The sequence below is a fragment of the Erinaceus europaeus genome, chromosome 8, assembly GCF_950295315.1.
Source record: "Erinaceus europaeus chromosome 8, mEriEur2.1, whole genome shotgun sequence".
NCBI lineage: Eukaryota > Metazoa > Chordata > Mammalia > Eulipotyphla > Erinaceidae > Erinaceus > Erinaceus europaeus.
Genome location: NC_080169.1, coordinates 8,738,923 through 8,766,036, shown reverse-complemented (window position 1 = coordinate 8,766,036; position 27,114 = coordinate 8,738,923). Strand labels below are relative to the sequence as shown.

The 27,114-nt window shown below is 37.6% G+C and overlaps 1 long non-coding RNA gene across 1 annotated transcript in view; it reads right to left on the bottom strand.

Moving 5' to 3' along the window:
- Positions 1-14,119: 14,119 nt before the first annotated feature.
- LOC132539858 (uncharacterized) overlaps positions 14,120-27,114 on the bottom strand; it is a 73,475-nt gene continuing 60,480 nt past the window's right edge. The window contains exon 2 of the long non-coding RNA XR_009551124.1: positions 14,120-14,475. This is a non-coding gene — a long non-coding RNA (uncharacterized LOC132539858). The remainder of the gene's footprint in view (positions 14,476-27,114) is intronic.

Here is a 27,114-nt window from a genome sequence, read left to right as displayed (position 1 = left end):
TAAGTCCAAAAAATATAAGATATTTTAAGAGATGATACTGATATCCTAAAACATGTAACTTAAAGCATTGGTGAATATTTCATGCAAATAGAGAATATATAATTTTTTCCTCTTCAGTGTTGGTCATGTGAGAGACCCAACCCTAAAAGAAACAAGATTTTTAACTCCCCCTCAGGCCTGAGTTTGCATTCCAGTTACAAATGGACATATATTAAAACACCTGTGCCAGGCTAGCATGAGGGTGTTTCTTCCCGGGCACATGCTCTCTGGGTTGAAGAGAACTCGACCGGAGCCAACCTGGGCTGCTGCTTACTCAGCAACACAGGAGAGAGACCAGGAACTCGTGGCGGAGCAGGAACACAATGTGTCTTTATTGATCAGAGACAGTGCTTTTATATGTTTAGATCTGGAAGTGACAAGTCGGAAGAGGAAATGGCTAGGAAAGGGGGTGGAGAAAAGAAAGAGCAGGAAGGTAGGAAGCTTCTTTAGCAACAGTTGCGAGGGTTTTAACTGGCGGGATTAATGTACCCTGCAGGCAGGGTGGGTCTTGAGGTAGAAAGAAGATAGATCAAAGGTGGGGATCTTTCAGGCAAAACAATGATTATGTAAATAGACCATAGTGTCATCAATGGAGGATGGAGCAGGGGGGGCCTGCCTGAAACACCTGCATTCTATCCTTGAAGACTTCTGGGCCTTGGATAAAAGCCAACCCTACAACCTAGCCTCAGCCTTTTGGCATTATACTTAGATTCACTAAGTTGTGTGCCTGTTTTCTCCTGTCTAACACCTATAAAATCTTGGATTCAGAACACCTGGATCACCACTACTCAGGTGAATGACCACTGTCATTTTTCTTTCCATGACCTTTGAGTCACAGCCAACTCTGTGCTAGTTACACCCACCAGTGTCACCCTCATTACTCTCCGTCTTCAAGATTTGCTATGCTACACTTTGCCTCAAAGACCCAAATGAATAAGTTCAACTCAAAGTTCAATTATCAGGTCACACAGCCTAGGGAATCTTTACTGATTCAACCAGGTTTTATTAGAACCCTTTCTGTTCTGTTTTGCAAAAATCCCGAATATGTCATCAAGCACAGCATTCACAACAATAAATAGTAAACCCTACTGGTTTCTTCCTGTGTGGCTTCAGAGTCCCTGAAATCATCTGGCACAGTGTGAGAATTAGTAAAAACATACTTAGGTTAATTTACAAACTGAATGGGCTGGGACCAAGGGGTGGCAAGAATCTGGGTTCAAGCCCCTGATCCCTACCTGCTGGGAGAAAGCTTCACAAGTGGTGAAGCAGGGCTATAAGTATCTGTCTCTTTCCCTATCACCTTCTCCCCTTTCCATTTATCTCTGTCTCTATCCAATAATAAATAAAACAAAATCAAGATCTTAAAAGAACATCTAAACTTACCTTTTTAAAAATAAAAATAAAAACTCAATGAGTTGACTACCTTATCGTGCAGTGATATGCATTTCCTTAAATCACTGGAAAGAAAAATCAAAAGTTCTTTGATATGTTCCTATTCCTCAGTGCCTAACACAGTACAATTAGTTAAATAAAACAGAATCACTTAATTCTTGCTTTGATCAACATTTGGTAGTTTACCGTTTATTGATCACTTAATACATACCTGTATTTCCCAGCCTCTATGGAAGTAACAACCAGATAAACCCAGTGTCTAGAGGAGTACAGTGTCTCAAGACGAACAGATGATCAAACATATAAGAGTCATAGAAATCTCAATGCAGTACCAAGTATTCTTTGTAAGGGAGATGGGAAAAAACCAAGCCAGGATATGAGTTTTATGCCATATTTTAAATAATGAATATATATATATATATGGCTATGGGTTTCATTTCTATTTCACAGCTGTACAAGGGTAAGAATAATGTAGAAACTTTTCCACATTAATTTGTCATTGAAATTTAGAAAGTCTATCTGCCCCAAATGTAACCTGGCCAGTGACAACTTGAATTCTACTTGTCTTCTTCTTACATACATACATACATATGTACATATTACATATTACATATGCTCAGAAAGAGCACTGTAATGATACAAGTGTAAATTGCCTTTGCCACAATCCCTACCTGATGGTGTCTAAGGATCAATACAAAGTCAGAATTTCCTTAAGTATCACTAGATGTTTTTGGACATGAATGTATGCAGTATATATACATACAATATAATAAGAAGCATGTATCAGACAGATGGTATAAGGAAAAAGAATGTTTGAGTGAGAATCATGTTATCAGATAAATACTATATACTCAGAAAAGCATTACATTCCCAGAATTGCCTGCTGACTAGATGTGTGACCTTGGGAGAGTCCCTTAACCATCTCCAGATGTTCATGTCATCATCATCTCAATGCAGTGGCTCTTAAGTAGAGACAATATAGCATGCATTGTTTGAGTACAAACAGTAATTTCAACAGTCCTCAAGCAGTAAGACTTAGATCATATAATAAAGAAACAGTCAGCAGATATGAATGTAGGGGCTGGGTGGTAAACCTGGCTGAACACACACATCACCATGCACAAGGACCAAAGCCCCACCCACTTGCATTGGCGCTATGTCACAATCAGTGAAGCAGGTCTGCAGGGCTCTTCTCTCCCTTTCTACCCCCCTCTCATTTTCTCTCTGTGCTATCAAACAGAATAGAACAACAACAACAACAAATCACTGGGATTCATGGATTCATAATGCCCACACTGAGCTCCACCAATAACCCTAGTGACAAGAAAGAAAGAAAAAGAAAGAAAGAAAGAAAGAAGGAAGGAAGGAAGGAAGGAAGGAAGGAAAGAAAGAAAGGGAGGGACAGAGGGAGGAAGAGAGAGAGAGAGAGAGAGAGAGAGAGGAAGGAAGGAAAGAAAGAAAGGGAGGGACAGAGGGAGGAAGAGAGAGAGAGAGAGAGAGAGAGGGAGGGAGGGAGGGAGGGAGGGAGGAAGGAAGGAAAGAAGGAAGGAAGGAAGGAAGGTAGGTAGGTAAGTAGGTAGGTAGGGAAGGGTCTTGGATACAGCAAATAACACTCAAGCTTTAACAGCTGGGAGAAAGTCCAAGCTCATCAGATAAAGAAAAAAATGGAAAAGGGCAAGAAACTGGTTATTTTGATTACTACTAGAATATCCCATCACCTGGAAACCTAGTCCTAGTATTCCCCCATAGATATGAAGAGCCTGGAATTCTAATAGACCCCTATCCCCACCATCACTGGTCACTTCCATCAGGAACATCATCATAAGCCCTTTTCAGGGCCTCTTCAGGACCTTGCCCTCACTATTAAGTAGCAATGGTAAGAACTGTCCCACTCTCCAAAGGGAGGCTGGGTCAGCCTATTCTGCCTCTCAAAGAAAATGGTTCCTGAAATGAGTGGAGTTTAGAATGTTTCCAGCTGTAACCATGGACTGTGAGTTTAGACTGACAGGAACTTGGAGGTTACACAGGCTCCTGTACCAAATATGAATGTGTGTAGGCCCTGGGTTTGACTGATGTGATAAATAGTTAATGGGATTTATATATTTTCTTCAAGTTTGGAAGCTGTTCTCTACCCTAATCCAGTTTCTAGTTCTATTTTCAACTCTGACACCATCGTCCCAGACAATCATTTTAGTTCACTTACATGTTAACTATCAAGCTCAAGGAAAATTTACTAAAGTCATGGGCCCCTAGGAACACACCTGAAAAATGCTTCCTAACTTCTTACCACTTTAAAATCTCTATTCTTAGCTGCTCTATTCCTCCTTCCTTGTTCTTGTTTATTAAACACTTTTTCCTGCTTCGTGTCTTAACTGTCTTTCAGACATTTAGTTGCAAATGCTACTATGATTCCATCCTGAACTCCCTGGGCAGATGATCTCACCATGTGTCCCAGAACCTCACCTCTCCAGAGCCCTACCCCATTAGAGGAAGATAGAAACAGGCTGGGGATTTAGGTCAACCTGTCAATGTCCATGTCTAGCTGAAAAGCAAACAGAGAAGCCAGAACTCCCACCGTCTGCACACCAAAAAGAATTTTGGTCCATACTCTCAGAGGAAGAGAAATGTTATGGGAAGATGACCAGAGGGCTCTGAAACCCAGTAATAGACACTAGTAGATATAGATGTGACTAAGCAAGGAAGAAAAGGCAGGGCCATAAAGAAAATGGGCAAAAAAATATAGATAAAAAGACAAGTGCAAGTGGTGCAAAGCGCAAGGACCAGCATATGGAACCCAGTTCGAGCCACAGCTCCCTACCTACAGAGGAGTCACTTCACAGGAAATGAAGCAGGTCTGCGGGTGTCTTTCTCTCCCCTTCTCTGTCTTCCCCTCCTCTCTCCATTTCTCTCTGTCCTATCCAACAATGACGACATCAATAACAACAACAATAATAATTACAACAATAAAACAACAAGGGCAACAAAAGGACATAAATGTTTTTTTAAAAGACAGATAGTTATAGAAATAATAGTAGTCAACCCATATCTGTGACTTTGGGATAACGACTGCAATTTCCAATGAAGGAAACGGAGACATAGAACTCTGGTGGTGGGAATGCTGTGGAGCTGTACCCCTGTTATTTTGTAAACCAATATTAAACCAATAATAAGGAAAGAAAAGAAAGGAAGGAAAATTGAAGAAAAGAAATGAGTGGAAATTTCAAGTTAAATTCACCAGAATTAGCCAGCTGAAATAGCAGTGTTAGAGTAATTCTTGAAAATGTCAGTAGGCACATGTTTTAGATTTATTTTGCTTTGACTTGAGACAAAAATGTTAATTTTGTCTCAGAAATCATAGCATCATTTCCTAGGCAGTAATATCTTCTAAAAGAAGAAATCTGAACACTTATGGAAAGAATTATTGTATATCTTGTTTGGTTTATTTGCTTAATAAGAAGAAAAGAGAATAACTTCGTATCTTTCTCATTGATTCAACCATGGGTAAGTTTCTGTTTAGAAATAAGTAAGAACAATGTGGAAATTGTTCACTCACAATGTGAATCATTTTCAGACAATCCCCAGAAAATCTGGGATAAGTTAGGGGGAAGAGAGATAGATGACAGTATGTGGAAAACTTTATTTATGAATGTTCATAAAATTTCTATTGCAAAGGAAACACTAGAGACAAAACTGAAAAGTCCTATGTTAAGAATGAAGTTTATTCCAGCCTAACTCTGAAATGCAAACAAGCTAAGGACCGAGTCATTAAATGCCAAGTTCAAAAGAAGGATGGGAGGCTAGAGCTACAGCTGGAGAAGTTCCCTTCTTCAGGGTTTTGCCAAGAGCCTGATCACACACTTTGTAAACCATGATAGATATGCTAGGGCAGACCTGACATCCTTGCTGAACTTTTCCGTGTCAAGTTTTTGTTAGATGGAAAAAAGTTGGTGGTTTTTAAAGGCAATCTTCCTCATTCACACTGGGGCTTTTGACAGAAATTTTTAGAATGGAAAATTTAAATAGCAGTCAACCAACATATGAGGACAATGGCTGACAAAACCAGAGTGGACTTGAACTTGCATGCATTCAAAAACTATCCAGATTATGTAGTCTCAAATGGGTACTGACATCTTTAATTTGTTTGAGCTGTGGGAACATTTTCAAAGAGCATTGTGAGAACACGGAGAACAATGTTCTTGTGACGGCTAGATATATTACTACCTTCCATTTTCTACCAGTATGAATGTAAATTGTTGTAATGAATGTAAAGTGATTGGGAGGGGTTTACTCCTTAGAGCTACTCAGGCCATAAAAACAGTAAATATGACAACTGTGTATAGCTAATTGGATTTGTAGATAAATGTGTATCAGTGAAAGTTCAGCAAGGAAGGATGAAGATTTCAAAGTTCTAATACTATGCTGAAAATAGGCTAAAGTAAAAAAATCATACTCTCCCTAGCTGGCTCATCTTTATTCCATGATTGTATCTTCTATCAGTGTACCCAAATGTTCTACACTTTTTGAGATCAGTCTAGCATGGAAACTAAACCGAAGGTCTGGATTCAAATCTTAGCTTGAATATCTTTTCTGCAACTTTGGAAAACTTATTTAGTATATGCAACCTTTGGCTTCCTCATCTGTCCATGGGTTAACAAAGGCATCCGTCTTTGGATATCACTGTATTAAAAATTTAAATGAACAAATACGCATAAAGTATTTTGAAGTAGTGTGTGGCATTTTAGAAGTATCCTATCAATTCTACCTTTCCTTATCTGATTCCATGTCTATACAAACCTTGTGAAGCAAGTCCATCATCCTCATAATTAAAAAGTAAGGCTTAAAAATGTAACTTATCTTGCCAAGTTCAGATGTGGTGAAGTAAGTACCTGAAGGAACTTTGCTTTCAGGTCAAAGTGAAAACCACTGACTTAAATATTTGGCAAAATGACCATGAAGAGGAAGAATTGTGCTTTCCTAATAATAATAATAATAACAATAGTAATAGTAATAATTACAACTGCAGAGAGTAAGAATACTCTTAGTCTAAGAAGTAGTTGTCCATAGCCCTCCACGGAGCATTTATAATACCTTTCCTTTCCCTAAAATGCTTAAAATAAAGGTAAATAAGAGTAATTTCAAATATGAATCTATCTCTTAATCAAAGTCATTTTTTGACACTTAAGACAAACCATTCCTGAAAAGCATTTTCTTTCTCTTTCCCCAGAGAACTTCTCAAGAATGTGTACCTCTCAAGGTAACTGAAACTTTCATTGCTAGGATTTTGTTGACTGTTAGTCAAATTCAGCCAACTACTGGATGAACGTAAAAAGGTCTAATGGGGGGGCGGGCGGTGGTGCACTGGGTCAAGCACATTTGAGCCCCTGGCTCCCCACCTGCAGGCGGGTCACTTCATAAGCAGTGACGCAGTTCTCTGCAGGTGTGTCTTTCTCTCCCCACCCCAGCCCACTCCCAGTCTTCCCCTTCTCTCTCAATTCTCCTCTGTCCTATTCAACAACAACAGCAACAACAACAGCAACAATAATAACAATAACAATGGAACAAAAGATGCCCTCCTGGAGCAGTGGATACATGATGCAGGCACCAACCCCAGCAATAAGCCTGGAGGAAATAAAAAGTCCCATAGATACTAGCAAAATTTTTAATTGATGGTTAATATTGTTCCTGTGTCCTATCTCTGCCTGTATTTCTTCTGGAATCCTTTCTTCCATACCATTATCCCTGTATCTCAGGAAGTCAGGCTCCATGAACTGTTTTTAAATAAGTAAAAATATCTATGTGGTAGCATATTCACCTCATTAACAAATTTTACAGGTCCTTTTTTCCCCATCTTTTTCCTCTCAATGAAAACCTTCGTGCCCTAAGAGTCATTAATGAAGACCCCTTGCATTGCTGAGAGAGAAAAAAAGAGGTATACATCAATACTTCCAACCTTTCACGTTGTGCTTTCTTGCCACATGTGCTTAACCCGCTGCGCTACCGCCCGACTCCCAACACATTGTGCTTTCTTATTCATACTTATATCTGAAAAAAAAATCCTTAAAAATTTTTAATAAAAATTTTCCTACAACTTCAACTAGAAGTTTAAGTCAGTTCACAATTCATTCAATTTCATTTTTACTGTTGCCCTACAAACTATCTACTTTTGGGGGGGTCCTTTAGTTGTTATGCAGCAGTGAATTCTAACTTCAGATTTTCCTCTTCTGCCTCCAAGGGAAAAAGTCAGATAAACAAATGCAAAAGATCCAAGCACATTTAACCTTAGTTAATTTTTGTCAATGGAAGAGAAATAGGCCTGGCCAGTAGCTTTTAGTCATAATACTTAGATAATTTTTAACAGTTAATATATAGATTAATTAGTCCAGGGAAAGAAAGAGGAGCGTAAAAAAGAATAAATTGGGGCTTGGCAATAGAGCACTCGGGGTGTTTGGTGCTTCTGAGGCAGGTCTCTTTTCCTCTCTCACTCTCTCCCTCAGCTCCCTCTCAATTTCTCTCCGTCATATCAAATAAAAAAAGAATGGGGGGAATGATAGGAGCAATGGATTTGTCATTCAGGCAGTGGAAGACAAAATAAAAAATTTTTTCTTCCCTGGTGGAAGAAAAAATAAAAAAAAAGAAAGGTGCTAGAAAATATTTTTGTTTGTATATATACTGTTTATTTTGTTAAAAACAAAATAAAAAGAAAAGAGCTTTAAAAGGGATAGCTGCATACAACCAAATTATAATCATTATGTTTACCATCTTGGCTCATGTCCCAAGCTCCACATGGTTTTTGGCATTGTTTTCACTCAATAAAGACTCAAATATAAACATCCCTCTTTGTTGTCATTTCTAATGTAAGGAGACCAAACCAATTTACCTAAAGATGGATTTGAAACCACTTAAATATGGTGGTCATATGCACTGGATCTGAGAAAGTTAATGCAAAATGTTAATTAAGATTTCAGACATGAGGAACTGTTCTATTCAGTGGTATTTACAGTGACTACTTGTTAAGTAAATGTGGACTATATACAAGGCTAATTCATGAGAATTTAAGAAGACCGGACCCTGAGCAAAGTAGTATTTGCAACTAATCCTCATTATTCACTCTAAAACTGGTTCCCCATTCCATTCCTCATCCATATCTTAACTGTATAATCCATCCACTTCAACTTCTAGCCACTCAAACAATAAATATCTGGCAAAATTTGCCATAAGTTCAGTAGAAGTAAAAAGAGTTGACCTATTTATTAAAAAAATAAATCACTTTCCATGTCATTCATAACAGGACTCCAAGGAAGGAAGATTCTATGCCATTACTATAGGATGTCTTTCACTCACTAAGTGGGAAATTGTCTTACAATCTTATGAAATTCCATTAAGGCTACTAAATTCTCTCATTGGAAATTTTCTCCTGATAAGCTGCTTTTTTTTTTTCTCCTTTGAGAGTGAAATTCTCAACAAACCATACTTCTCTCTTTGCTTAGAAATCTAAGATTTTTAATGAGACTAAAAAACATTAAAAATATATGACCCCATTATTTTTATTTCCCACAAGACTCAGGGGTTTATCACTTTCCATCAACTGTACTTTTAAATCTTCTCTAGAACAAAGAGATGTCTACCCCTGTGGAAGTCTGTTTTTTCAATTACTTGATAAGTTTAAAATGAGTAAACACAAAGGGGAAATATTATACACTGAAACACATATTGGTTTGTGACTTTCTGAGCATGTCTTAGTTATGGCTATGTTAAAAAAAATTAAAGTTAAATCTTGGCCTCATGAAATTAAATAATGCTCACTTTTCTTCCTTCAATGGAAAACTATACAAGTCGGGATCCATGCATAAAATTCCTCTCTGATACCACAGTCATATAGACTAGTCTTTATATAGTTTCATTTTTATTCAAAAATTCTTTAGAATGTTTTCTTCTTTTACAGTGTATTTTTAACAGCCTTCATAATGAATAGAATCATCACATGTGATATACTGGACGTAGGCCTAGTCACCAAATATTTTGAAAGCTTGCAAAACTCAGCAACAACAACTTTATTAAAAACTGGGGTGGGGACAAATTTAGTATCTTGACTAAAGAAGACAGCCATATGGCCAAAGGACATATGGGAAAAAATGCTCAACGTGACTGATTAACAATGACATGCACATAAAGACAATATTGAAATAGCTCTTCACACCTATGAGAACGCCATAGTTTACAAAGACCAGGAATAACTTCTACCAAGGATGTGGGGATACTCATACCCTCCTTCACTGACAGTGAGAAACTATGGGAAACAGGCTGGAGAATCATTAGAATATTAGAAACTGACTGATTCTATTAAGTGGCAATCCATCCTCTAGAGATCTAAACAAAGAAAACAGAAACACCCATGCAAAGAGATCTAAGTATATCTACATCCATAGTCCACATTTGTAATAGTTCAAACTTGGAAACAACACAGATTAACAATGGCAGACAAATAGCTAAGATAGTTGCGGATCTATTCACACTGGAATACTACTCATGTGTAGAAAATGATGAACTCATCTCCGTCTCATCTTGGATAGAACTTGAAGAAATCGTGGTATGTGAGACAGGCAAGAGGAAAAGCACCAATGCCAGGCGATCTTACTCATAGGCGGAAATGAGGAAACAAGAAAAGAAATGAAAGATACAAGGTGGAACCTGGGCTGGATATCATATATTGCTGTATGATAAAGGAAATGGAGTTTATGGGATCATGTGTAGAAGGTCACTGGGGCCCAGTACATGATAGTTGAGAAATACTTGGGTGGGGGGCGTGATCTACAGACACCACAGCAAGAAGAAAGCTCGTCCCTATGTTAATAACTGGCCCGTAAACTTTTATTTCACCAATAAAATGAATTTGAAAATAAAATTTAAGTATTTAATTTAATGTAAAATATGTCAAACTTATGTTAGATTTACTTTATCATTTGCCAGAATATATTATTTTTAACTCAGAAAAAGAGTAAAACTTTGTTATGGGAAAGTTGGGAAATATAGAAAATATTTTTTGTTGCTGTTGTCAAAATAGAGAAAAAAATTGCTCCGTAATCTTTTCCCAAACACAAGTAGTATTAACATTTGAACCTATTTCTTTCCAATTTTTAATTTTACTTATTGCTTTTACTGTACTGTAATTGTCAAAGTATGCTATTTATTATTTTATCTTGCCATTTTTTCTAAAATATTATAAATATTTGGTGATAAGCTACAATTTAGATGCAGCTGCGTCAGAACATTAAAAGCTGTTTATGCTTATTTTATAATTAATTGTGCTTCAGAAAAAATATAATTGTAAGACAAATAAGAATAATATTCCAATAAGTCCAGTTGGTGGGAATCTAATGGTATTCATTATAGCATGATATAAGCACGATGCCTCGATCAAGATTCATGATGCCATGGATGTCTAAAGCCCTTTTTTAAATCATTATTTTACTGAGTTACTTTATTCATGTATCTATTTTTATCTGAAGTAAAACTTATTATGTCAGTAGTCATTAGTTTCTAAACATTAAAGCAAATTAATATAAATAATAAACCCCTTTCAACTGCTAGACAAACCACCCACCCCAAATATCTTCAATTTGTATCTTTACCCAGAAAAATTAATTAAGAATTTGAGTTCTATAATGTTTAATGCCAGCTATTTCAACTTGAATCTCAACCTCTCTCTCTCCCTCTCTTTCTCTCTCTCTCTCTCTGTATGTATGTGTGTTAATGGATTAGATATGATTGCTGACACTTGGATAGTCTTTCACTCCCTCTGACAGGCATCTGCAAAACACTCTCACCCTATAGCCCTATGAGTGGAGGCAAAGGGCTTGAACCCAGATATCTGCTAATTGTAGTATACATGCTCAGTTGGGTGTGAAACTTCCAGGACCCCCAAATTCCATGTTTTTATTTGCGATTATAAGGTCTTTTGTTTATCTTTTTCTGTCTGACTTACTGTATTTAGCATGATGCCCTTAAAGTCTGTCAAAATTGTCACAAAAGGAAGAATACCTTTAAGTAAATACTGATAGGTAACATGATTTGTTTTTGTCTTATAATGAAGATATAGAGCTCCATTCCTTGATTTAAGGATAACTTACTATGACCAACAGAAACTTAAAAAATTGATAAAGGCAATTGTTAAATTTAGGAAAAAATATGAAAATATACTTGTGAAACACTATGTATATATGTTTCCAAAAAGTTGCAATATATGTGAGTCCTGTAGGAGATAATTTCATACAGTAGGATCTTTATTGTCCTAAAATCTAAAACATATAAAATATTATTATTAAATTAGATACTTACAAAAGGGGTGATAGCTAGCAGAAGAAATCATTGTTAAAGATTCTAAGAACAAGAATCTACAAAGGATATGGGTGGGGCAAGAATATGGTGCTTTACATTTTAAACCTACGAGTTACTTGCTTTGATACAAATGATTTCCTTTCATGACTGCTTCTCATTAAAAAGCTGTAAGTTTTTGCTTTGATAAAAGTGATTTATTTTTAATTACAAGGACAAATTAAAATATGAAGTAGAGTCTCAAAACTGGATCTCAAATAAAATGTAGTATCTCTTTTATTTCTAGCACTTAGTCACACAGGAAACTGTATGGTTGATAAAAAGTAGATTTCCAAAGACACCTTTCCCTAATCATTCCTAGAACCTGGGATGCTACCTTAAAGAGGAAATATGGAGATGTAATGAAAGTTACAAACTTTTATATAAGGTAATTATTCTGGTGTTCCAGTGTAATCATGGGGGACACTGAAAGTGAAGAACCATCTCAGGATGAAACAAGAGTTGTAGAATCTAAGAAAAATGACCCCTGCTGAAGGTCCTGCAGTGAGAGAGGGAATGTTAAACATTTGACTTTCATCTATGTTATTCTAATAGAGACATCTCTATCAAATGCACTTAAGTCAATGGGATATTTTTAAGATGGAATATAAATATTTGTAAATACTGAGAGAAAACTACAGTGAAGCTTTATGAATAACCAGTTCCAAAAGTGTTAATTGGGAACACTGGTGGGAAGATGAAAAAGACAAAAATACAAACAATAACAATAACAACAACAACAACAACAACTGGCCTGTTCAACAGTCATCTTTGTAACAATTAAAAGTTACAATACTGAGAATATATAGTCTAAGGGGAAAGCCTTACTTCACTTTAACAGTCACCAAAATGAATAAAATAGCTCTTAGGACATTTTTATTTTTTTAATGTTTTATTTGTTTATTAATGAGAAAGACAGGAGGAGAGAGAGAAAGAACCTGACATCTTTCTGGTACATGTGCTGCCAGGGATCAAACTCAGGACCTCATGCTTGAGAGTCCAATGCTTTATCCACTGCACCGCCTCCCGGACCACAGGGCATTATTTTTTATTCCAATGTGGAAAGTATTTGAAATTGGGACATAAGTGGCATGAAGCATTGTAAGTTTATATATAAAACATGACATATATATATATATATATATATATATATATATATGTGCCAGGAAAGTAGCTCACATGGATAGTGTGACCATTTTGTCATGTGCATGATCACACTGGAGAACTTTTTGGGACTTGGATATCTTTCCCCCTCTTTTCCTCTCTCCACTAAAAAAGTTGTCCTGAAATAACAAAGACCTGAATTCTAGGCAAAGATTATATCTATCATCAGTACATATTTATACACACAGTATTTTCCTATGTCAGTAGCCCTCTACTGGTGGAAAATATTGCAAAGTCCAGACTTACTGAACTACTATTTTTAGTAGTGCAAAACCTTCAGGTAAACCAACCATGGCAGCACTGACCAAGCATCCTTTGTCCAGGAGTTATGGTAACAGTAAGCAAAGAGAAAATGCTGAAAGGGAAATGGGTGATCCCTGATTATAAGGAATGTCAAAAACTTCCCCCAGCTTGAGATTTCACCAGTGTGAACTGCCCCCCCCCCCCCATAAAGTCTCAAGAAACAAAGAATAGTAACATCACTGTGGTGGTGGGTGGGGGTGGGGAACGTAGTTATCTCTGACAGAAGTTTACCTTGAATTTCTAAGACAAAACTGTTAGGCGTTTTATTTTTCTTTGACCTCTTTTGTGGTCAAAAGAAAAATAAAACCTCTTTTGTGGATCCACACCTCTTTTGTGGATCTTCTTAAACATTTGGTCTACATATGGATAGACCTGTGATTTTAAATGGCCTAATGAGCTTCAGACAGACTTTTAAGTAACACTCATGGATAAGCCAAAGAGAGAGAGTATCAGATGCTAACATTTATGTAGTAGGGATATTTTTCTGTTTACTGATGTTTTTCCCATTAAAAAAAGATAATACTTATTGAACATAATATACCCTGAACTTTTTTTAGGTGTTAAGCAGCTGAATTTGATTTCTAAAGAACCAAATCTATGTATTACTACACCACAAAAAAAGCTCTATTAAGTTAGGTTATTTTGACAGTAAGCCCTTCCTCACTATTCTATCCCAGGATAGGGGTTTCATTTCTCTGTAAAAATAAACTATCCGCAAAGAGTAAAACATGACCTCCTGTGGACTTGTTCCTTAAAAAGCTGGAGGGGCCAGAATGTAGCATTACGTATTCTTTTCATAACCCTTTAATTTAGGGTGGAGGGGCACATATTAGCAATACAGGATTCAAAGTGAAACAGTATAATTCTTTATAGTTGGCATACAAATAGTATGAGATTGTAAGTAACATTAGGTCAAGGCAATCTCTAGACTTAACATGAATTTCCTGTCTTGGGAGAAGAGTAGATGAGCATGAGGGAATCTATCTGAAGTGACAAAGCAGTAGAAGTGGGTGGCCCTTTGGCAAAGCCCTGATAGGTGGGCCTTGGATGACTGAGGGGGACTCCTCACTCTACAGGAGGAAACAGGCAGGAAGCCACAATAGGTGAAGCTTCACTCAGGAGGAGAAATCCAGCCTCCACTCTCTCTGACGGGTGGACATTGGTCTGTGTGGAACTTCAGTAGACGACTTTGGGCCTCTAGCCCTCCTGAAAGGAAAGACATATAACGTCGATAATGAGTAAGCAAGGAAAAATAATTATTCTAAAGGTCAACTCCAGATAGAGTTATCAAAACATAGCTACCTTCGAATCTGATATGGATCAGAGACTTTATTAGCATAATGGGTATTAGAAATATTCATCAGTCATTTAAATCAGGGCAAAATACGTGATGGAATACAGATTAGAGCCTTTGCATAAATAAAGTTTAAAATGTAGGAATCTGGTAAGCCTAACAACCTGAACCTTTCAGAATAGTTTCCTAAGTCTCTCTGAAGAAGCCTTTTGTCCAGTCTTTGATTTGGAAAACTGAATACTACTGTCCGGAACTATAAGTAGTACCCAATACCAAGCAGAAAGAATCTAAAACTTATAAATAACCAAATTGGTTCAGGTCCTTGAGAGCTTGTTTGGAGGTTCTAGCAGGGGAGCGCAGCTACTCTACTCGTATACCCTCGACCGAAAACCAGTCTCCATTCGGGGAAGGCCGTCCTCTTTGACCGAGCGCGCAGCTTCAGGAGGGACGCACATGGAGCAGTGAGGAAAGAAGGGGTCACCCGCCTAGCCAGCCAGATCAGCTGAATCAACCCTGGCAATCAATGGGGTGACAGATGCTGACGCCAGGTCGCCCTCACATCCGGTTCAGGTCCTTTTTAACAGTGATCAACGGGGCTTCCCAAAATCCTGGCACAAGTAAATCAAGTTTTTATTAGGCAGTTGGATCAAATGCCCCTCTGTCTCAAATAGCTATACCATATAAGGTCAGTCCTGGAAAAATCAGACCACATAAGTAGTATAGTAGACTTTCATTTATAACTTTAAGAAAAAATATATAAAACACTAAGTAATGTCTGACTTTTTTTCCACGAATGTAAATGTACTCAGGAAGAAAGTATGAGTTGCCATTAGTACCATATTTACATTTTTTGCTTTGTTTTTTGTTTTTGTGACTGGTATTTCAGAGAGACTTACTGGTGAAGTGAGGCAATTTGGGTCATTATTTCTTGACAGTGAAATGTAATTTAGATCAAGCCTTTCATTCATCACAAATTCATTAATTCTTGTTCATGTATGAAAAATTTAACATCTCATTCTCCCAAATACATGAATGACAAAGACAATAGCAAGAAATGCAGGAGCACTGAAATCATTCCAACCATCTTGTCAGATCACAGAGGAATTAAACAATCAATACCAAAAGTAAAGATGGAGAAATTTCCAAACTATGGAAACTCAACAGCCTGCTTAACTATTATTGATTCAAAGATGAAGTTAAAACATTTGAGGGAACACATGATAATGAGGACATGAGCTACCAGAATGTATGGGATTCAGCAAAGCTAATACAGAACTGAAAGACATACAGAGCAGACGTTAGAAAACAAGAAATAACTCCAGTAAACAGTCTGATCTTACATTTGTAGGACCCAGAAAAAGAATAGCAGGTTGGAAGGTACCATAATGGTGGAGTTCTGGACTTGCAAGTATGAAGTCCAGTATTCCATCCCTTGCACTGTTTGTTTGTTTGGATAGAGACAGAGAAAAATTGAGAGGGAAGAGGGAAGATAGACAGAGGGTGGATAGACAGATGATAGATAGATAGATAGATAGATAGACAGACAGACAGACAGATAGATAGAATATAGATAAGATAGACAGACCTGTAGTACTGCTTTACTGCTTGAAAAACTTTCCTCTTGAAGGTAGGGATCAGGGGCTTGAACTTGGGTCCTTGCGCACTGTAGCACTCAACCACCACCATCTGGCCCCCCTCACACTGTACATAATGCCAGAGTAATACACTGACTGGCCTCTTTCTCTACCTGCCTCATGAAATACATCTTTAAAAACTTGAGAACAGGGAGTCGGGCTGTAGCACAGCGGGTTAAGCGCAGGTGGCGCAAAGCACAAGGACCGGCATAAGGATCCCGGTTCGAACCCTGGCTCCCCACCTGCAGGGGAGTCGCTTCACAGGCGGTGAAGCAGGTCTGCAGGTGTCTATCTTTCTCTCCCCCTCTCTGTCTTCCCCTCCTCTCTCCGTTTCTCTCTGTCCTATCCAACAACGACAACAACAACAATAATAACAACAATAAAACAACAAGGGCAACAAAAGGGAATAAATAAATATAAATAAATAAATAAATAAAAACTTAAGAACAAACTAAGCCCAAAGTAGGTAGAGGGAATAAAATAATAACAATTAGAGCTAGGATGAATGCCATCAAAAAATAAATACAAAAATTAATTAAGCGAAGAGCTTGTTCTTTAAAAGGGTAAACAATGTTGGCAAACCTTTAGTTATACTCACAAAGAAAAAAAAAAGAAGATCCAAATATATAAGAAAGTAAATTAAAAGGGAGAAATCACAATAGATAAAACAGAAATGCAATGTATCATATAAGCCATCTATGAACAACTATCTGCCACCAAACTGGAGAGTCAACAAGAGATGGGTAAGTTCTTACAAGCATACAACCACACCACACCCACCACCAATGTTCTGTGTCCCTGCCCTCCCATCTCCCAAAAGAACCACCATAATTTATGTGCTTGTTTTGTTCTGTTGTGCTTTGTTTACAAGGTCATGTTTCAAGTTCTCTACTTTACATATGAGTGAAACCACTCAGCAGTTGTCTTTCATCTCTCATTTAAAACTTGTGTTATTGGGAACACGTGATTCATCATGCCTGTCAAAGCCAATAAAGAGGAAGGTGGGACCACATGGGCGTAATCAGCAGATGTCATTTTAGCATTAGTGTAGGACATAACATCAAAGAATGAAAAGACTAATAATGAGAGATTAGAAAGCTTCTTAAGAGGCAACTGGAGGGGGCAGAGGGATATTGGGAATCTGCTCTCTTGGGAAGCTGCTTCCATTTAGAAAGCAGCACTTGGGAAGCTGACTGCTGGAGAACAGACAATTTAAGGCTTGTGACAGAAACTGATGCCACATGGCCCCACCTTCCTCCTTGTTGTCTGCTTTAATAGGCAGAGTGAATCACGTGTTCCCAACACTGGATGAAAAATTAGTTTTCAGACATGATGAGAACACATGAAGTATTTTTCTTTTTTTTTTATCGTGTGATAAAATAACAATCATCAGTCAGGTAACAGTAGTTGTGCATAAAGCCTGTATAAGGCTTCAGAGCATGCTGTAGTATGCTTTATTTTGTCACATCTTTCAACTCCATACTAGAGCCTACACATGGCAAGATACATACTCTACCAAGTGAGCTATCTCTCCTGTCCAATTCCTCCATGTCTTAACACCTCTTTCTATCTTATAACTGTCCTTACTCTTTTTCTGTCCTGTCCATACTGAATTTCTCCCACCAACCTAATGCTTTTCCTGTCTCATAGTTTTTCAGCCTATGTCTTGTCTTCCTGGAGCACTTTATCTGACTTTTAAAAAAATACTTATTTATTTTCCCTTTTGTTGCCTTGTTATTTTTGTTGTTGTTGTAGTTATTATTGTTGTCGTCATTGTTAGATAGAACAGAGAGAAATGGAGAGAGGAGGGGAAGACAGAGAGGGGGAGAGAAAGACACCTACAGACCTGCTTCACTGCCTGTGAAGTGACTCCCCTACAGGTGGGGAGCCGAGGGCTCAAACCGGGATCATTGTACCAGTCCTTGTGATTTGCACCATGTGCACTTAACCCGCTGTGCTACCCCCCAACTCCCTCTGACTTTTTTTTTTCCATACAACTAACTCTCCCACATCCTTCATCTTAGGCATCAGTTGTACATCAGCCCGTGCTGTTTTGTCTTTTTGTTTCTTAGTTTGACTACACAAATAACTTATACCACAATGTTCCAAGTGTCTAATAAGTTCAATTTATTTGTTCTTTAAAAAAAAAAAAACTGCTTGCATGTCATTTAACTAAAAAATTATCAAGACACACCCAGTCCAAAGAGCTAACAGTTGCTAAGCAAAGAAAGAGGAGGGAGAGGAAGAGGAGGAAATGAGTTCTATGAATTGATTTATACAACTGTTCATACTATCAAAGCAAAACTTTATTTTCATACTACCCACACTTACATAAGAATGTTGTTATGGACAACATTCTTCAAGGTCTAACTGAACTTGAGCATTAACTTCTCATTCACCTTGTAAAATATAGAATAAATGTCTATGCATGTGAAATATATGTCTGTAGATAATGTATATTAGCTAGCATATGGAATTATACATTAGGAGATTCTATAATTTTATATAAATAGCTAACAGACCAGATTTCCTATCAGCTGCCATTTGCTAACCTAATTCATGTCCCCTTTTACATCTTTAACATTCCTCTACTTTAAATAGACCAGATTGAATCAAAAACTTCTTTCCAAGTCCCTTGCCTTCTACCCCATGAATGAAAGATTTAATCTGTTTATTAAATCACTGATTTTATTTTGTATAGTAGAGTTTTTATTTTAATATCACTAATATCAGTTATAATAGTGCCATTATTTATATATATATATATATATATAGGCTATCTTTATATCAATTGCCATCCTCTTTAAAAAATATATCAGGAGTAGCAGCAACAAAAATATACCTGGGAACAAGCAGATTAAAAAAAAATAAGAAAACACCTGAAATCTTACAACAATGAAACTACAACATTAGAAGAAATTCACTGAGCTACAGGTGAGTTCAGGCATGTGTGTGTGGTAAGGTACATGGGAGAAACTTTCAAGACAAAAACAACTTTATCAGGAGCTGGAAGAAGACAGTGACTTTCAATACTATTTTGACAGTTAGAAACAATAATTCACTAGCATAGTGTGTAGCATGCACATGGCCCACATCAGAGCCCGGTCCCTACCACAGTGAATAATCTTCAATCATAATATGGTTTCTTTCCCCCTCCCTCTGCCTCTCTGTCTTACTCCTTCTATCTGAAAAAAGTCAGCCCAGAGATGTGGAGGCCCTGAGATGACAAAAATAAATTATCTGAATCTCTTACCTGCTTTTAAGCTACAATCACTTTTTTCCATTTCCCAGTTTACTTTTTAACTTTATTGCATTTTTTTTTTATTTCCCCTGACAATTTTTTTTTCTTTTACCAGAGCACTGCTCAGCTCTGTTTTATGGTGGTACGGGGGATCAAACCTGGAACTTTGGAGCCTCAGGCTTAAGAGTCTCTTTGCAGAACCATTATGCTGTCTCCCCTTGCCCCTGACAGAGTTTTACTAAAGGCTCATACCTGCATTATTCCATCATGCTTGGAAGATTCTTTTTTTTTTTTCTTTTTAAAGTAGAGTATGTGAGACAAAAGCAGAGAGAGGAGAAGAAACACCACAGCATCATTCCACTGTTCTGTTTCTTCCCCTTTACTCCCATGTAGTGACCTGGGCCTCTTGGCCAGGCTCATCACAAGTAAGACATCGTGCTCTATACTGGGTAAACTGTCTTCTGGCTCCAAAAATCTGCTCTAATTTTGAGATTCCTAATGGGCAAAACTATTCTTTTTCAGACATGAAAGTATACACAGAAAGACTACAATTTGGGGTCTGTTCAGTTTCTCTATTGTAGTTGATTGAACTTTTCTCTGTGGCTATCCAACAGTTCACTACTGTCTTCAGTTTTCATAACTGTCTTTTCCTGAGTTCTTTGTACACATTTTAGCATAATGTTGGTAGAGTCCTATCATGAAATATGAATATGATGCCATTTTGAATTGAGATGTAAGAAACAACTTGACTGTCCTCAAAGGATGATGATGATGCATCTGTTCATGTTGTTTCACTAAACAAAAGGAAAAGTCAAAATTACATGTGGTTTGGAATTCATTTTATGTTTCATAATGAAAATTTATATTTATATTGGTCAGGGCGGTGGCTCAGTAGTTGAAGTGTATCATTTGCACAAGTGAAACCCTGATTTTGATTGTTGGCAGCACATATGCAATTCTGGTTCCTCACTTTGTTTTTCATAAAATACATCTATCTTTAAGGCTGGTAAAAGTATAATGGTTATTCAAAAGACTTCCATGCCTGAGGCTCTGAAGTCCCAGGTTCAGTCCCCAGCACCACCATAAACCAGAACTGAACAACACACTGGTAAAAAAAAAAAAAAGAAGAAGAAGAAGAAGAAGAAGAAGAAGGAGAAGGAGAAGGTGAAGGAGAAGGAGAAGGAGAAGGAGAAGGAGAAGGAGAAGGAGAAGAAGAAGAAGAAGAAGAAGAAGAAGAAGAAGAAGAAGAAGAAGAAGAAAAGAATACATCTTTAAAAATTAAAATAGAGGGACTGGGTGGTGCTGCACTTGGTTGAGCACACATACTACAGTACACAAGGACCAAGGTTCAAGCCCCAGGTCCCTACCTGCAAAGGGAAAACTTTGCCAGTGGTGAAACAGTATTGTAGGTGTTTTTCTGTCTCTCTACCTCTTTACTTCCCCCTCCCCTATCAATTTCTGGCTGTCTCTATCCAATAAATAAAGACATAAAAATTATATATATTAAAATAGAACTCAACGTGATGATACTGAGAGAAATAAGAGAAGAAAGACAGCTACTAGATAGTTTCATTTCAAGGTGAATTATCTGAGGATAAGGAATGAATTTTCTGAAGAAAATTTTACTCTATGTAAGATGGAGATTTTTTAGAGTTTTTTTTTATTTTTAACCACCAAATATAGCTATTATAAACTTCATTCAGTTTTCTTGGAGTGATAATTCACTATTAGGCACATTAGTTCCAAGTTTTAGCTAATGCAGCCTAAGACAGAAGTGATAGGTGCCTATAAATGAAGTTATATAGTCTACCCTTGGAGTATTATTGGTCATTATATAATACTTTCAGTTTTACAGAGTGTCCTGAGAAAGAAATACAAAAAGCTTCACCGAGAGCTTCATTCATAAATGAGGAAAGGAAAACTGAACTTTTGTGGAATATTTAAATAAATAAACGGATTCAGTGGATCAGCAGAGTGTTAGCAGAGATGGAACCACATCCTAGCAGAAACTTGGAACAGAAATAAATGCTCACATTAATGGACAATGAGTTTATGACAAGGGGCTTACAACAGTAAATGAAGGAAGTAGAGTCTTTCCAATAAGCGGGAAAATTGGATTCAAAGGTGGCAGAGGAATGAAACAGGGCCACCATATATCACTTTGCACAAAAGTCAACTTTATTGAAAAGTAGAGGACGTGGATAGGATCTTCACCAAAGAAGATATTCAGATAGCCAATAGACATATGGAAAATGTTACCACAGAAATGCAAATAAAGACAATACTAAAATATCACTTCATTTCTGTGAAAATGTCATACTTTACAAAAGACAGATTCAACAAGTGCTAGAAAGAATGTGGGAAGAAAAGGAACACTTACACCATTGTTGAAAATGTCAACTGCTTTAACCCCTTTGGAAAACAGAATGAAGATTCCTTAAAACATTATTAATGAATCTAACCAATGATTTCTCTCTTAAGGATTTATGCAAAAAAAAAAACCAACTCTATCCAAATAGGTCTATGTATATCTATGATCATAGCAGCAATATTTATAACAGCCCAAAGTTGGAAATAACTCAGATATCCAATGACAGATGAGTGGCTAAGAAAGTTGTGTTATATATACATAACAGAATACTACTCAGCTATAAGGAATGACACAAACCTCTTTTTTGTTATATCTTCAATGGAATTTGAAGGAATTGTGTTAAGTGAGCTAAACCAAACAGAAGATGAATACCAGATGATCTCAGAGATAGCACAGGATAAATCACGAACCAGGGGTATCCTGTTGAGGTAAAGTCAAGGGCTCAGGAAGAGGGCCAGTAAGTGGACATGGAGAGAAGGTTGAGGACAGAGTGTATGATGGTAAAGAAGTGCTTAAGTTGGTAACAAGAATGATGGGCAGGTATCAATCAAAGGAAATAAAAATTTTTGCTTACATGATAACAACTGTCTTGTAAAATATTACATCCACATTTTTGGATGAGGTCATTTTTTTATTTCTAAGTTTAGTGACACTTTGTATATTTTCATTATTACCCTTTGAGAGATTCCCTGTGGAGCGAGAGAAAAATCTTTATGTGTCATATATCAGAGGGCTAATAACCAAAATACAAAAAGGACTTACCAAACTCAAGAATAAGAAGACAAACAATTTTATTGAAAAATTGGGGAAAAACATAGGCCAAATCTTATCCAGTGAAGACATTCAAAAAGCCAACATATATATGAAGAAATGTTCATAATCACTGATGATCAGGGAATTTCAAGTAAAAACAACAATGATATAGCACTTTACACCTGTGAGAATATCACAGATTTAAAAAAATAGAAACATCAACTGTTGAGTAGGCTGTTGGGGAAAGGAACCGTCCTGCCCAGCTGGTGGGAATGTCAATTAGTCCAACCTCTGTGGAGGGCAGTCTGGAGAACTCTCAGAAAGCTAGAAATGGACCTACCCTATGACCCTGCAATTCCTCTCTTTAGGATTAAGGAACCAAACATAACCATCCAAAAAGATTTGTGTATACCTATGTTCATAATAGCACAATGTGTAATAGCCAAAACCTGGAAGCAACCCAGGTGTCCAACAACAGATGAGTGGCTGAGCAAGGTGTAGTATATATACACAGTGGAATACTACTCACTATTAAAAATGGTGATTTCAGTGTTTTAAGCCCATCTTGGAAGGCGCTTGAAGGAATCATGTTAAGCGAAATAAATCAGAAACAAAAGGATGAATATGGGATGATCCCACTCACAGGCAGAAGTTAGAAAACAGTATCAGAAGGGAAAACACTAAGCAGAACCTGGACTGGAGTTGGTGTACTGCACCAAAGTCAAAGACTCTGGGGTGGGTTTGGAGGAGGGTTCAGGTGCTGGAACAGGATGGCAGAGGACCCAGTGGGGGTTGTTTTGTTATGTGGAAGACTGGGAAATGTTATGCATGGACAAACTATTCTATTTACTATCAACTATAAAATATTAATCTCCCAAGTTCCCCCCTCCCCAAACAAAAGACAGAAACACCAACTGTTGAGTAGGTTGTGGGGTAAAGGAACTCTCCTACATTGCCTGTGGGAATGTAAATTAGCCCAACCCCTGTGGAAAAGTCTGGAGAGTCAACAGAGATGAGATGGACCTACCTTATAACCCGGCAATCCCTCTCCTGGGAAAAGTACCCAGGAAAAACAAAGACACCTATCCAAAAAGACCTGTGCACACCTATGTTCATCTTAGCATCATTTGTAATAGCCCTAATTTATAAGGAACCCAGAGGCCCATCAGCACAGAAGTAGCTGAGAAAGTTGTGGTATGGGGTTTAGGCAGTACCACAGCGGGTTAAGCACACGCAAGGTAAGGATCCTGGTTCGAGCCCCCGGCTCCCCACCTGCAGGGGAGTCGCTTCACAAGCAGTGAAGCAGGTCTCCAGGTGTCTGTCTTTCTCTGCCTCTCTGTCTTCCCCTCCTCTCTTAATTTCTCTCTGTTCTATCCAACAACAACGACATCAATAACAATAACCACAACAATGATAAAACAACAAAGGCAACAAAAAGGGAAAAAAATGGCCTCCAGGAGCAGTGGTTTCATGGTGCAGGCACCGAGCCCCAGCAATAACCCTGGAGGCAAAAAAAAAAAAAAGAAAGAAAGTTGTTGTACATATATAAACAATAGAATACTAATGGTAAGGATAGTAATATGCATGCCATAGTTAGAAGAACAAGTGGCAAGTAGAAATAAAGTATTAACTACATGGTCTCAGCCTTCAAATACATGGATTAGGAAGAAAACAGTAGTAATCACTTGAGAGGACGTTAGGTGAGGGAGTCTTCTCAGGGGAGAGAGTCAGATTGAGTTAGAATTAGAGCAAAAAAAAAATTAAGGGAACTTTTAAAAAATGGGATGAACTATAGGAAAGTCAACAGTTAGAGATCATCATGTAGATATTTTCAGAGTGTGAAGGGTTAAAAGTAGACAATTATTGTAACAAAGAAGTACAAGTGGGAGGGAAGTGGACTGATGGGACTCCTCTTGAATCTTTTCATGCAGTAACTGACAAGTTCTGACAGACCTTGTAATGGCATGAGCACTAGAGACCAGGGAATGTAGTCAACTCTCTCACCAGGGATGGATCCACTCTCTTCCCTTAGAAGTGTTTTTCTCATGTGTGTCCTGCTTCAATTGTGTGTCACAGTGTATTTCTGAATACCATTCTAACAGGAAGGGCTAGTTGTCTAGCAAAGGTTCACCTCAGCCCTGAACATTGAATCTCTGACAAGGATAAAAAGAAGGAGTAAGAAAGGAGAGAGTGGGGCCAGGTGGTGGTGCACCTGGTTGAGCGCACATGTTACAATGTACAAGGACCCAGGTTTGAGTCCCCAGTTCCCACCTGCAGGGGGAAAGCTTCACGAGTGGTGAAACAGTGCTGCATGTGTCTCTCGTCCTCTCTATCCCCCCCTTCCCTCTCGATTTCTGGCTATCTCTATCTAATAAATAAATAGATAATAAAAAAGAAAGAGTTGGAGCCAAGCAATGGTAGACGTGGTTGAGAATATAAACTGCAGTGTGTAAGTACCTGGGTTAAAGCCCCTGGTCCCCACCTGCAGGGGGGAGCTTCATAAGCAGTGAAACAGTTATGCAGCTCTCTCTCTCTGTCTCGTCCTTTCTTGTCTCCCCTTACTCTAGCAAAATATTAAATATATTTAAAGAGAGAGACACGGAGGTATGAGTGGAAGAAAAAGAAAAATCGCCAGAGGTTGCTCAGAAATAATGTATATGCTTGAGACTCTAAGTTGATTTCTGAGATTAGGAATTTAGTATCTTTGTGAGTGGTGCCACTGACAATAGGTCAGTTAATCTGGTGTTAAGAGACAGAAGGTCTCATCCTAGTTATATCATTTAAGAGTTATAGGAGCTCCATAAGTCACTTGCTTTCTTTGGCTTTAGGTGCATTATCTGGAAAATAGAAAGTCTGTAGAAGTACTTAGTAGATTTCTCATTAAGTGTAGCAGATTTTAGTTGAATACTTGACACAGAACACACATCCCTAAAACCATTTAAAGAAGTCTCTGATGATTGTAATGTCATAAAGATGGTATCCTAGATCTTACTTTGACCTAGCTGTCACTGTCAAATACAGTACTGGCATGGTGGTGACATGCTATTATCATGAAGGAATTATTCCTGAACTGACAATAAAGGAAATGTTTCCTTTCTGGCTCACCAAGACAGGACAACACGTACACATATGCATACAGAAAATCTACAAGTGATATTAATATAATTTTTCATGTATACTTGATTAATAGCTTTAGAGAAAAAAATCGTGAAAGCCATGTAACCCCTAATGTATCCTTTCCCTAAAGCTATAAGCACACCTCTAGTTCTCCCGTCCAACAAAAATACACCACAGCAGGTGGAGTCACCAAAAAAGTGAATGTTTCAATCATTTCATTCATTTCAGCCTATTCCCTCAACAAGAACTTCAAACTGCAGGTGCACGCAGCATACTTCTGCTATGACAAGAGCAGTGTATCTCTGTAACGGGGGCTTCACCTAATGATGTGTGAACTAAATGTTAACTGCAGCAAAATGACTCCAAGCCAAGAAAACTCCAGTTGAAGGTCTCTCCTGGAAGAGGAGCTAAACCACAGGAAAGCACCAGAGTGAAGCTGGATCTTTTGTCCTTGGTAGATTCTTCCACCCTTTAACTTCTAGACTGGTGTGTAAATCAAATTGGATTTGTGTGTGTGTGTGTCTGTTCATACATTCTTCACTTTAGGGTTCAAATTTTACTTCTGTTTGAAAGCTAGCATTTAAATGGGTTAGAGAGAGGAATCGTTTTTAAGAAAGGTCAACCCAGTCAAAGTAAAACTCTAACCAATTATTGTAGGGAAGCAGTTTCACATCTGGAATAGGTTACATGTAGGACAGAAGGAAGAGTTTTCTTAGAACAGTTGGTGTAATTACTTTAAGAGAGAGAGAGAGACAGAGAGAGAGAAAGTAACCCAGCAATTCTATCTTATCTCAGATGCAAACAGGTCTCCCATAGCTAGTGAATAAATTTCCTTTTTTATTTCAGCCAGAATCACTAGGGCTATAGCTATGCATAATTTCTATCAGTTTTGACCAAAAAGGTTTTTTTGAGACAAAAAAGTTTAATGTCTCCTTAAGTTCACATTGTGTCTAGGAATCCGTGTGTTAGGGTAGAATCTAGGTGTTCAAACATCTTGACTCTAAAAAAGAAAGATGTGAAAAGAAGCCTGGTTTTGGCATCAGACCGACTTAGATTTTAATTTATTAGCTGTGTGACTTTGGGAATGTTACTTAGTCTTTCTTTATCTTTTGGCTTGTCTGCTTAGTGGTAATAATTTTTATCTCAAAAAGATTTGTTTTCTGATTATTATTATAGTAAATGATATAACATATGTGCAACACAAGAAATTAAACAGATATGTATATTTGAAAATATTCACATTTAGATGTCCCAGGAAAGTCTGTTCGTATAAGTAAAGGCAAATGTATGTTGTGAAATGTACCTCCTAACATACCTTTTGTTATTGTAACAAACTGTGCCTTTATGACTTTAACACAGTTCTCACATGCGTCCATAACCACTGTCAAAATTAGTAGTAATGTGTTATTCATCTTGATTCACCACCATCAGCTCA